This window comes from Dryobates pubescens, chromosome 6 (genome assembly GCF_014839835.1).
Source record: "Dryobates pubescens isolate bDryPub1 chromosome 6, bDryPub1.pri, whole genome shotgun sequence".
NCBI lineage: Eukaryota > Metazoa > Chordata > Aves > Piciformes > Picidae > Dryobates > Dryobates pubescens.
Window position 1 is genome coordinate 21007112 of NC_071617.1, and position 12330 is coordinate 21019441.

Genomic DNA, 12330 nt, shown 5'->3' on the forward strand with positions numbered 1-12330 from the left:
GCTTTTAGTTTGTGATGCTGAATCATCTGGGGCACAGGACATCATGCAGCATAGGAGATGCTCATGCTCTGCATCCTGCCCATTTGCCACCCAACGTGTCTCCTTGGGTCCTTTCAAGTTATGTACCCACCTTGGCTGGGATCTTACAGATGGCATCTTAGGCAGCACAGTTCTATCATCAGCAATTAAAGTGCAGTCACTTGTCAAGTCAACCTCTGCCCAAAGACTGTTCTTAGCAGCTCCAGAATGAAAGGGGATATATACTCATTGTAGATGTGCTGCTTGTGTTTCCTATACTAGGCAGGTGTTAAACTATAGGCATGTATAAAATGAGGTTAATTAGAGGAAAATTCACATTCTTCCATTTGAAGAACACTATTTTTCGACAATGCTGCTAAAACAAGTAGTAAGAGGAAATTGAAATTATCCTTGGAGATTTCTCTCAAGAAAAGAAGTTCCTTCCAAAATTCCATTGAAAATTGGCTTTGACCTGGCAGATTTATGAGGCTTTGAAACTTTCAGTTGGAGCCTAAGCAATAGTTTGTTTTGTGTTTAGAATAATAACACTCTTTAACTGAAGCAAAGAGGGGCGGTGACACCACTATTTATGGCTTGTTGTCCCTCTCAGTTTCTGCACTGGGAATGCAGCTGGACTGGTTGTTGCTTTTACAGTTACTGCACACTTTTTGTATTAGCAAACCTCATGTATTGAAAAAAAAAAACAACATTAAACCCTTCCTCCAGAGTAGAGGATTAATTAAAATGAGGTATTTTTTCTGAAAACTCTGTTTTCAGATGCTGTTGCTTGTCATCTTCTTTAAGCCATTTGTCTGCATTTGTTGCAAGTTTCCACACTTTTTCCTCCAAACCATGAATATTAGAAACTTTTAAGTCGAAGCTGAGATCTTAATACATTTTAGGGTTCTGTTATCTAGACCAGATGAAAAGCACTAAATATCATGGTATTAGCAATGAACTTTCTATGTCACCAGCACAGAAACTTAACAGAGATGTTTTGTGGTCTTAAATGGCTTTCTACATAAAGTGCTGGAAGCTTACAAAGATGAAAATACCAGAAAATGTTTGTGCAGTATTTTTGACAGGCAGACATACAAATATAGTTTAAAATTTAGTTTTCCTGTCTTTCTTCTATGATTGCTCAAAGTTTGTATAACTCTGAGCTTTTCTTAATGTGCTGAAAGTTCTTACTTCTGCCCAACCTCCTAAAAATTGGCTCAGTATTGTACTTCGCCTTTTCTAAATATTTTTTCCCTACCAAAAAGACAAATAGCATTGTTTCCACTTTTGTACAAGAATTCAAGAGATGCAGAATCAATAGGCTGTTTCATATCCCAGCAGCAGCAGATACTGGGCTGAGAGCCAGTTTCTTCACGATGGCTTTGTTTAGCCTACGGTTTTGGTCGCACTGTAATTCTAGTTAATTGATTGCTGGTTTGTTTGGGTTAGCACAATTGAAAATGGTAATGTAGACATCCAAGAAATATTTGGGGCAGAACAGTTCATTAATCAAAGCTACAGTCTGTCCAAAATTTTAAGCCACACCAAGTTAGAATCATGGAATCTTAGAACGTTAGGGGTTGGAACGGACCTCTAGAGATCCTGACAGATCAGGATCACCTAGAGCAGGCTGCACAGGAACACATCGAGGTGGATATTGAAAGTCTTCAGAGCAGGAGACTTCAGAATCTCTCTGAGCAGCCTGTTCCAGCGCTTTGTCACCCTCACAGTAAAGAAGTTTCTCATCATGTTGAGGTGGATCCTTCTATGTTCTAGATTATAACTCCTCCTACCTTTCTCCCACTTGACATTCACAAACTCCACATCCCCCTGAGGTCTGCTGTACCAACAGAAGACAGCTCCTCTCAGGACTCAGGTTGTGATATGTCAGTCTTTTAATTACAGGTGAAAGCAAACAGAATCCCCACAGACAAAGCAAACTTTTCAGCCTGTCCCCAACACCACAGGAACACAGGAAGATGCAACTCACTAAAAAAGTAAAAGCAGATGCACTCAAGTACCTTACCCCAGTTGATGCAGACAGCTGAAGTAGATGAGGTTACTGCAACTAAAACTTTTCTTTTACCTCTACTTTATATCTGAGTACTAAAGAAACTCTTGTTTTCTGCAGTTTTACAGGTAATGATCATAGCATAGTTGCAGATGGTTCCTCATACAGGAGAGAACTGTACAGAAAAGAATCATTCTTCTACTTACAAAAATAACAAATATATTAACACACATGTACAATTGCATTTATGCATACAAATGAAGAAGGATGATGGTCATTCTGATATGCATGCATTAGGCCAAAATACTGGATTTTTTAGCACTGTCCTATAATACACTGTGAATATAAAAAAGTATACCTGATCTGAACACTCACTATGGCATCTCGACCAATGCAATAAAATAACTGAAATTATTGTACCATTCTTTTAAATGCACCTCCCTTAAACCATAAAAGGACTTGCCATTCATGATGCCATGGCACAATTGCAGTCCCACTAGTGGACCCTGTAACATAAATGGGATATGAATGTGTTTACTACCCCATTGTCTGACTTGCAAGCACAAAGCCTCCTGTAGCTGGAGTAGGAAGACTTTGTCAGTGGGCTCCCCTTGATCAGGTGGCCTGTAGTGGATGCCAACCACAAAGTTCCTTTTGTTGCCTTTGTCTCTAATCCTTATCCAAAAGCTTTGGACCTGTTCATGGCAATTCTTCATGGGCAGTTCTTCAGTGTATCCATTTCCTGACAGAGAAAGCTTCTTCCTCACATGTTCCTGATGTATGGCCTGTAGCTGTCAATAGCCCCATTCCAGTCATAGGATTCATGCTACCAAGTTTCAGTGATGGCTATCAGGTCACAGTTCTCTAGCGGCACAGTAGCTTCCAGCTCCTCCTGTTTGCTGTCCATGCTGCATGTGTTCATATAGAGGCACTTCAGCTGGGTGTTAGCTGCATCACTTTCTCAGGAGAGCTCCCCTTGATTCCCTTGGAGTTTTTCATGGGAGTTGCCTTACTGGCTTCTGACTCATTATAACTCCTTCCCCTATAAACCTTAATCCTAGACTTAATCCCAGCCCACTTGATGGTATCCTTATTTTTTCCACCCTTTTACAGTATAATACCATATGCCAGTATTGTCTCCTGTATTCATGGAAGCCACAATGAGCCAGTATTGCAAATACATTAAGAAGAGCTTGTACTGTAAGTGGGACATGGAAAAAAAATTACCTTGTGAGGAAGTCAGCACAGCATATCACTTGAAACAATGGTTGGTGACCCAGCCAAGTGTATGCAGCATGAATGGGAATTTCCAGCCCTGAGGCATCAGCCTTGCTGACCGTCCCTCACCTATGACAGTGAATCTTCTACCATGCTTGACAGTGTTTTATCCTTTGTCTTTAAATCACCTCAAGAAACATATGTTAAGCCTATTTGAGAAAGACCATCTCCTTCTGAGAAGATGCTACACAGGGAGGGGTACTATGGGAATCATTGTTGTCCATTTGAAGTTTCAGTTAATAGCTGTGTCTCTGTTATATAGTGGAAAAAGAGTTGTTGTATGTTGGAAAAGCAGAATGCAACAACAAAGTACAATAGTCTTTTTCAGAAACATTTACAGAAGTGGTTGCAATTTAGTTAAATCCATGTAATTTTGTGCATTAGAAAGGGTCAAAAAGAAGTAGAAGAAAATTATTCTAAAAGAAAACATGCATAGCCTTCATAACATACAAGTCATTCCTATTAAATAGATAGTGTTTAAAATGCCATGTATCAAGAGGGATGGAGTTTTCCTAGTGGAGGTTCTAAGACTGTTTTCTCCCAACAAAACTTCAGAACCCTTTTATCATCACATAGGACTTCCAGTATTTGCTGTATTCCAAAAGCCAAAATATGCATCCTGATGTAACAAAACTCCTGGTTTACTAAGAAAGGCAAACAAGCAAACAGATCTGCATGGTGTAAGTACTGCAGACAGTTTTTGTATTTGTTGGAAGACCTCATTGGGTTATGGAATGATAATAACTTGTAGGCATGCTCAAACATTTTCAACAGAGGTCATAATGAAAAAAATAAATCTAAGACCTTTCCTTGTAACTCTAAGATTGAAAACACCAGTAGTAAACTTAAACCTGACCATAAGACAGTGTTGCATGGTATGCAGCTATGCAAAACAAAGTCCCCTCACTACAAGAACAATGTTGAGTTGCTGGAGCATGTCCAGGGAAGGGCAACAAAGCTTGTGAAAGGTCTGGAGAACAAGTTTCATGAGGAGTGGCTGAAGGAACTGGGATTGTTTAGTCTGGAGAAGAGGAGGCTGAGGAGAGACCTTCTTGCTCTCTACAGTTATATGAAAGGAGGTTGTAGTGAGGTGGGTGCTGCTCTCTTCCCACTAGTATCAGGAAATAGCCTGAAATTGTTCCAGGGACATTAAGAAAAATTTGTTTACTGAAAGAACAATTGGACATTGAAACAGGCTGCCCAGGGAGGTGGTGGAGTCACCATCCCTGGAGGTACTCAAGAAATGTGTATGCATGGCACTTCAGGACATGGTTTAGTGGGCATGGTGGTGTTAGGTCAATGGTTGGAATTGATGGTCTTAGAGGTCTTTTCTAACTGAAATTATTCTATGATTCTATGTTTCTGTGATAAAGTGAAGATCAGCATCCTAGAACACCAAAATAGACTACTTCCTCCCTAGAGAAGATAGTCATTGCCCCATCAGTGAAATATGTTTGCTACTCTGTAGCAAACTCTGTCACAGTAAATAGGAATATACTGGGGACAGAATATTTGAATTAAAGCCTCTCAGTAAGTGGGCAGACTGCCAGAATTCAGGCAGAATTATAAATGAGATTCAGACAGAACCTAAAATGAGAGTTTAAGAAGTTTCTAGGTTCCAGTTCCACAAGACATAACCAAAGTTATTTTAACAGTTTATTATCTGTGATTCCATGGACAAGCAAGCATATCTAGTGTCCTACAGTGGTCAAGAAAGAGGAAGTCTCTTCTGACCTCTCTTCTCTGCCCCACTACACACTTGGTATTTGGACTTCTATGAATGCTAGCCTAAACTAGTAGAGAACTGCCCAATAATTCTGCTGAATAATTTCCTGCTAGGCTAGTAGGTTAGCCTCCTCTCAGCATAGAAATGAATGAATAGAAAGGGACAGGGTGACATGCATGAGCAAGCCTCTTCTGTCTTAGCAGCTGTGATACATTAAATTGCTGCCCAAGGCACCACTGCTCAGTTACCTCATGAGTCAAAAAGTGAGGCTTCAGGAGTTACCTCAGCTGCTGAAAAGGACACTTGTTGCTGACTTCTGCTAACAGCTTGATCTTACTAATTCCATGAAATTAGAAAGTGGCTAAAGATGTTCTGCAGGCAAGTTTAGGAAATCCCTGTGTTACTTGGTTTGCAGTAAGGAATCTGACTAGCTGACATCCAAGAGAAGAGAACTGCTTGGTGCTAGATTACAAATACATTTAAAAATTGTTTTCCACAAGTACATTACAGCTGAGCAAACCAAATAAAATCAGGAGAAGTAAAAAATTACCAAGTGTGTGCTACAGGTCGGTAGTAATATCAGAATTCAAATCCAGATCTCTTGAGCTCTGCCTGGCCCATTTTCTGCCAGATCTCTCTCATTTTTCCAGCACCTTGAATCTGGCAAGAGCTTCACCTGCTTATATTATTAAAGTGTCTGCAACTCTTAGAGTCAAAAGTCAAATTGATCAAGGCTGCAGAAGCAACCATTCAAGTGAAATGAAAGTGAACTCTAAGAAAAAGATTTGTTTAAATGACAATTTTGATTCCAACGATAGTGCTATCCCGTAAGTGATTGAGGGAGTAGAACATCTCCCTTATGAAGAAAGGCTGAGGGAGCTGGTTTTGTTAGCCTGGAGGAGACTGTGGGGTGATCTCATTAATGTTTATAAATATGTAAAGGGCAAGTGTCAGGAGGACAGAACCAGGCTCTTCTCAGGACAAGGGCCATGGGAGCAAGCTGGAGCATAAAAGGTTCCATGTGAACATAACAAAGAACTTTTTCACTGCGAGGGTGACAGAACACTGGAACAGTGTGAGAGAGAGATTGTGGAGTCTCCCTCTCTGGAGACATTCAAAATCCTTCTGGATGCATTTCTGTGTAACCTACTCTAGGTGATCCTGCTCTGGCAGGGGGGTTGGACCACATGATGTTTTGAGGTCCCTTCCAACCCCTAATATTCTTTCATTCTGTCAAGTGTCAATAGGTAAAAAGACCTGTGGGGTTTGACATTTTGTTTATTTATGTCTTGTTACAGATTTGTGTGGGACTGAGTGTCAATGATTGCTTGCTGCCGAGTTAGAACTGTGGAGATTATTCATGCTTCAAAAGGGTAAGGCTACTCTAGAAGACAATCTCGACTATGTCTAAATAACACACAGAGCAGTTATTCTCAACTTGCATACCCTACTTAGATGTTTATTGACCTGTGTATTTACTGTTACAGCACACTGTATTCTACTGAAGCCTTTGGAACTCCTGCTTGTGTTTGTGGTTTGCAGACTGCACAAATTTACCAGAATAAGAACCACCAACACATTTAAATTTATGAAACGTGCAACCCATATGAGAAGTGTATCCCAGAGGAATGGAAAATTATAGTATGCACAGTGTGTGGATTAGGAGCAACTGATGTTGAGGGTAATTAAATTTTGACACTGATTAATTTCAACCCAGAGTGTGCACTAATTAATTCACACATGCTACTGTCAAAGAAATACAAAAAGGTCTGAAACTGAGGTTTGGTCAACAGATGAAAATTGACATATAACAGGATAAGGACATGATTTTAAGTGTATGGATGCTTCAGATTGCCTCTATGAATGGACATTTCTATTCTGCAGCAAGTCCTAGCTTGCTTAGTCCAAATACAAAGCAGCTTGAATCCATTTGGAAAGAATGGGGCGGGGGAAATCACTTCTGGTCCAGATAAAACGATTCAAACTCCCCAAACAGTAACTCGTTCAATCTATAGACAATCCCTAACATCTATCATTTTATGTCCTGGAATCCTTCAGTTCTTGAATATTTTTCATATCTGACAAGTGCCTTGGTATAATTCTAATGATGCTCCCTCCAAATGGGTACAGTAGAGCAAAGGTGACTGGAACTATGGCTGCCCATGCAAAAGTTAACCAAGCTAGCTTTCTTCAGCTCCAGATGACTTGCGTGGGGGGAGAATGGGGGGGTTTATAAAATCACAACTGGGACAAAGAAGAAGAAGAAGGAACAATTATTCATTATTTCTCACCATATAAACAAACTAATTTATCGAATGGCAGGTTTAAAAACAGATGAAAGCAAAGGGAATAGTTTTCCACATAACAAGGAACTGAACAGCATGACTCACTGCTAAATTAAGTTTGGATGTGAAAAGTTTCAAAATGGGATTGGGCAAGTCAATGGCAGAAAGGTCTGTTGAGGATAACTAAACAACGGCCCTAATGTAATATCAAGAGCAGGAAATGCCTGCAGCACTGATTGCTAGAAGAAAGGAAAGAGGAATGGATCATTGCTCTGTTTCTTAAGCTCTTTTCCTAAGCTGTTGGTACTGGCTGCTGTCCGAGACAGGCTAATGGGATGGTCAACCAGTGTGGGACTTCTTAAGATGCTGGTTTTACTAATTTCCAGTAATGGCATCTGTGCTTAAATGGGTTTCAGCATTACATTCAAAAGAAGTAATGGTAGGTAACATGTTACTGAGAGAACGCAAAGCATCAGAACAGGTCTTGGATCTTGTTTTGGATCCATCCCTTTTGGTTCTTCTTTAGAATAGAAAGAATGATGATCTGGGTTGTGTAATTTCTTGTATTTCCCGGCTAAAGAGCTCTGCAGCCATATGGGACAGATGGCAAACACTCTCTATGAAATAAGAAGGTAACTATAAATAAGCCAAATCCTTCCATGTTCTATATTTACTGGACTTGGTATCTTGATATAACCCAGTAGAATGAATGATTTCTTTATGAGGTTCTTGACATTTCAGTCACGTCTGATTAGTTGAATACTATGGTCGTTGTTCTGGAGGCTGTATATTGAGAACTAATTTTCTCTTTGTAACTATCTGGCTCTAAAACTTCATGGAAATACACAACAAAGTCTTTATGGCTTTTCTGAGCTCTGTAAATTCTGTAGTTGCCAAAAACCAAATGACAAGAAACTCCTCGTACTTCTCTGTTTCTTTCCACATTTCCCTGTACTTCTTTCACTTGATAATGTATTTCACAGATTAAAACTCTCTCCACTATCTTTTTTCCTTTTTTTATCCTTTGTCCCAGTGCTTTTAATGTATGTATGAAAAAGCGGTTTTCAGTTAAGGATGGACAAATTAATTTTCCTTAATTTTGGCCTTTTGGGGTGGGGGGGAGGAAGAAAAGGGATGGGATCAGAAGTTCAGTTTGACCATTGAATGGTATCCTTTATGTTTACTAATGAGAGAAGAGACAATAAAAAATAGATTACAGTGAAAAATAGAAAATAATTCGGGAGAGAGACTACATAATGAGGGAATTAACACTAAAATCTCCCACATATGCTAGGCCAGTTTCTGTGGGATGGTGGAGAGTCTAACATCTCTGCTATAGTTTACAAAATCCAATCTAAAAATAAATTTAACCAAACCAAACAACATCACCTAGAGGAAGTACTGTTTAAATTGCAGGAAAATATAACTTCATGCTAATTAAGCCAATAAAAAGGAAAGTGATAAAGGGTAAAGTGAACCACAATTTTTTTGCCAAACTCCAACTCTAGCTTTACATAAAGTAACCAGCTAAGAGATGGGGCTATATATGTGGGAGAAGGATTGTTTTCGGATAACTTTGGAAGGCTATAGGGGAGATTTGCCTTTGCTCGAATTAGAGAAAGCTATGTTTTGTCTCTGACTCTGAAAAGAATGTAAACACCTTGTAACTGACAAATTCCTATTTTTTGTAAAACAACATTAAGTTGGGAAGGGATTAAAAATACACCCACCAGACTTCTTCACCTAAGAAAAATTGCAAAAATACAGTGCACAGAATTTTAAGCTATCAGATAGCATTTTAGTTACACTATATATTATAAATGCTTTCTCCCCCTACCTCCCTTTTTTCCCAAAAAGGGTTAGAGAGAGAGAAAAAAGTAATTATTAAGAAGGAAATTCTGTTAGCTCAAAGCGTATGCAAGAATTAGTTTTTTATCTGTTAGTTCAGTTAATTCAAGGTCAATTGCATCCTGCACAGCTGTTGCTCAGAGAGAGACTGAAACAGACAGACTGAAAAAAAAAAGACAGACTGAAATGACTGAGACTCAAACTGAACTAAAGTTTAAAGTTGCATTCTACTAATCTACCAATGAAATTCATTTAGAATATCTTGTATTCATTATTTCACCAAAACATTCAGCCAGAGTGTTCCAGTAACTGTCCCTTTCTTAAAGGCACAGCCTAAAATGGTCACAATGAGCAATTTATAAATATCTTCTAAAAATAAGAAAGGATACTTTAAAAAAAAAATAAAATACCACCTATGGACAGTAGAGCCAAATGAGTACTTTTTTCAATAAAATACTGAAGGCTTATTAAGTATAACCACAGAGTTACAGTCACAAAAGTAGGAGAGGACAAATCAAATGTTCTAGCAACTCTTACATAGGCCTATTTCCCACTACAAAACATTTGTTCACCTCAGTCAAAGAAGAACATGGGCTAAAAGTCTCTAAGATCCTACAAGCTTCACTGAAGGATTAGGTAGAGGTATAATACCAACAAAACGTTTGCACATGATAAAGACATGCAGAAATAAATTAAACTAGATTCCCATTCCAGGTCTTCCATTCCACACTTACCAGGCTGTAGACTAGCCAGGGAATAATATCACAGAACCATGCTACTGTGCATTAACTTCTTTACCTCCACTGATTTGAGGATGCAAACCCTCATTCTGGATACTGAAAACCTCAATCTAGTTCCCTCCTCTACTTGAGACAGCTTGAAGATGCATTTCTAACTTTCAAGAAAAGATTCAGACTGTAGATGTATATGGCACAGTTATCTGAAGTTTTGGTTTATAGTATAATCCAAAGTAGGAAGTGGAACTGGAACCTGACAGTTCCACTTCCCAGGGAGGTAGGCAGAGGCCTAGATCCTATTGCTCACAGGCTAATAGAACAGTTCCAGCAGGCAGGACCTAGGAATTTGCTACAGCTGGGGAAATACTCTGAAATACTGGGAGAAGATGGTGTCTCCGAGGAAGTGTGACTCAAACCCTTTCGGTATGAGGACAAACATGAACTGGCATCCCAGGACAGTATTCCAGTGGATAAGCTGTTAAATAAGCAAATAATCCTTCTGACAGTCTTTATAAAGCCCAACTTTCTAGTTCTCCCTTCTCTGCTCTCCTTTACCACTTCCTAAAACAAAATATTCCAACAGCAAATAACTCATTCTACATTGAACACAGCAACTCTTCATCTTTCACTCGCAGTCTGTACCACCCAGTGCAATCTGAGATGTCTCTGCTTTAGATTTTGTATCTTCTAGACACAATGATGAACACATTTACATACAAAGTTGTATGAACAAGAGTGGTCTGAGAAATATACTACTGCAACTAGAGATGCCAAAATCTCTGTGTCTCTTCATTATTTCTTCAATCAATGAAGAGACACAGAGACAACTGAGAGAAATGGCATTAATTAATATCTGACTATGTTACACACACCCACATGTCTTGTAGGATTTCTGGAAATAACCTAAAGTCTCTCCAGTGCTTAACATGCAGTGCCTCCAAATACAGCAAAGGATCTCCACGAACAACAAGCAGAAAAATCTGCACAAAAATGGAAAGTAATTTATCTCACCATAAAGAGAAGGTTCTGTCTTTGGCAAGTGGTAGAAAGAGAGTATGAGAAAGGCAGATAGCACTCAGCTCATCTGTTACATATTGTTCAGTGAATGGGTTTCAGGAGATAGTTTAAGAAAATACACCTACCTAGTGCAAATGTTTTTAAGAATAAACGTGTGTGATATATTGTAAGAAAAAAAAATTGTCAAGATGTTCTTCTGTTTACTCATCAGCTTCCTGATTTTTCTGTGGAATGGCAAAACAAAGCCATGCTATGTTCTCAGCAGGGCTGTTTTCATAGTGGAACAAGTTTCAGAGCAGTGACTTGGTACTCTTCCACTCCTAAAACCATATAAATTAAAAACTGATTCCTTGTCCTTCCTTCAAAGAGCTGGAAGACAGAACTTTCAGTGATATTCACGGTATCTCTGTGAGCACACACAGAGCAATAGAAAAAATTAGACTACGTAATAGAGGAAGGAAGAAACAATAAAAGCAAGTCTTGTGTTTCTTTTCTGCAGTGTATGCACTCAGCTGTCACTGACTTCAATGCAAATATCATTTCCACAACATCTGTAGTATGGGACTGGCACTGTAGGAGCCATACTCTGAAGTGGGAAGGATAATGTGAAATTAGCCAGGGAAACAACCAGCAGCGTCCTTGGAAACTACCACAGTGTGGGATGGCAACATACTGACTCCTTTTGCCCAGTCTGCCTTATTAGGAGTTTCCCTATATTCTCCTCTTCTCTCATTCTGCTTTTAGAGACATTAAATAGCAATAGGAAAGCAAGAGGTCCCCTGGCTACAGTAAACACGAATGGACAAAACAGATTAAAAGTTCACTTCTTATGATCTTACATTCAAAGCAAATAAAAAAGCTCATGCTGGGACTTGGTGTGGTGCTTTGGAACACAGCTTGCTTTCCCTGCTTAACGTCTGACCTCTGTACTGAATACTGAAACTATCATTACAATATGCAGAAAAGATGTCATCCCTTTGATATGGAGGGTGAGGGATGGCTCATTTAGGATATTTGTTTTAATGATATCACATTGTGTGGTTTGAATTAAATGGATGCTTTTGAGCTTAAAAGTCCCTCTACTGATCTTTCAAAACATTCTTTTATTTTTGTCTGGCACTCCACTGTGCTCCCTAGTGTTGTTGCCATTTAAATGACTTCACAGCTAATGCAGTAAACACATTCAAAGATATAAACACCTCGGCTTTATTTCAAAATTGAACCAAATGTAACTAACTAGCTGTGTCCTAAAACCCAACTAAGAATTGAAAATCTGTTCCTGGCAACTGCAACAGAAAGCCAGAAGCAACTCTTGCAAAGTCACTATTGAATCAAACTCATATGGAATCAGAGCTGTCGATAAGAGTCATTTGCCTCACAAATACTGCACCTGCAAAAATAATGTCTGAG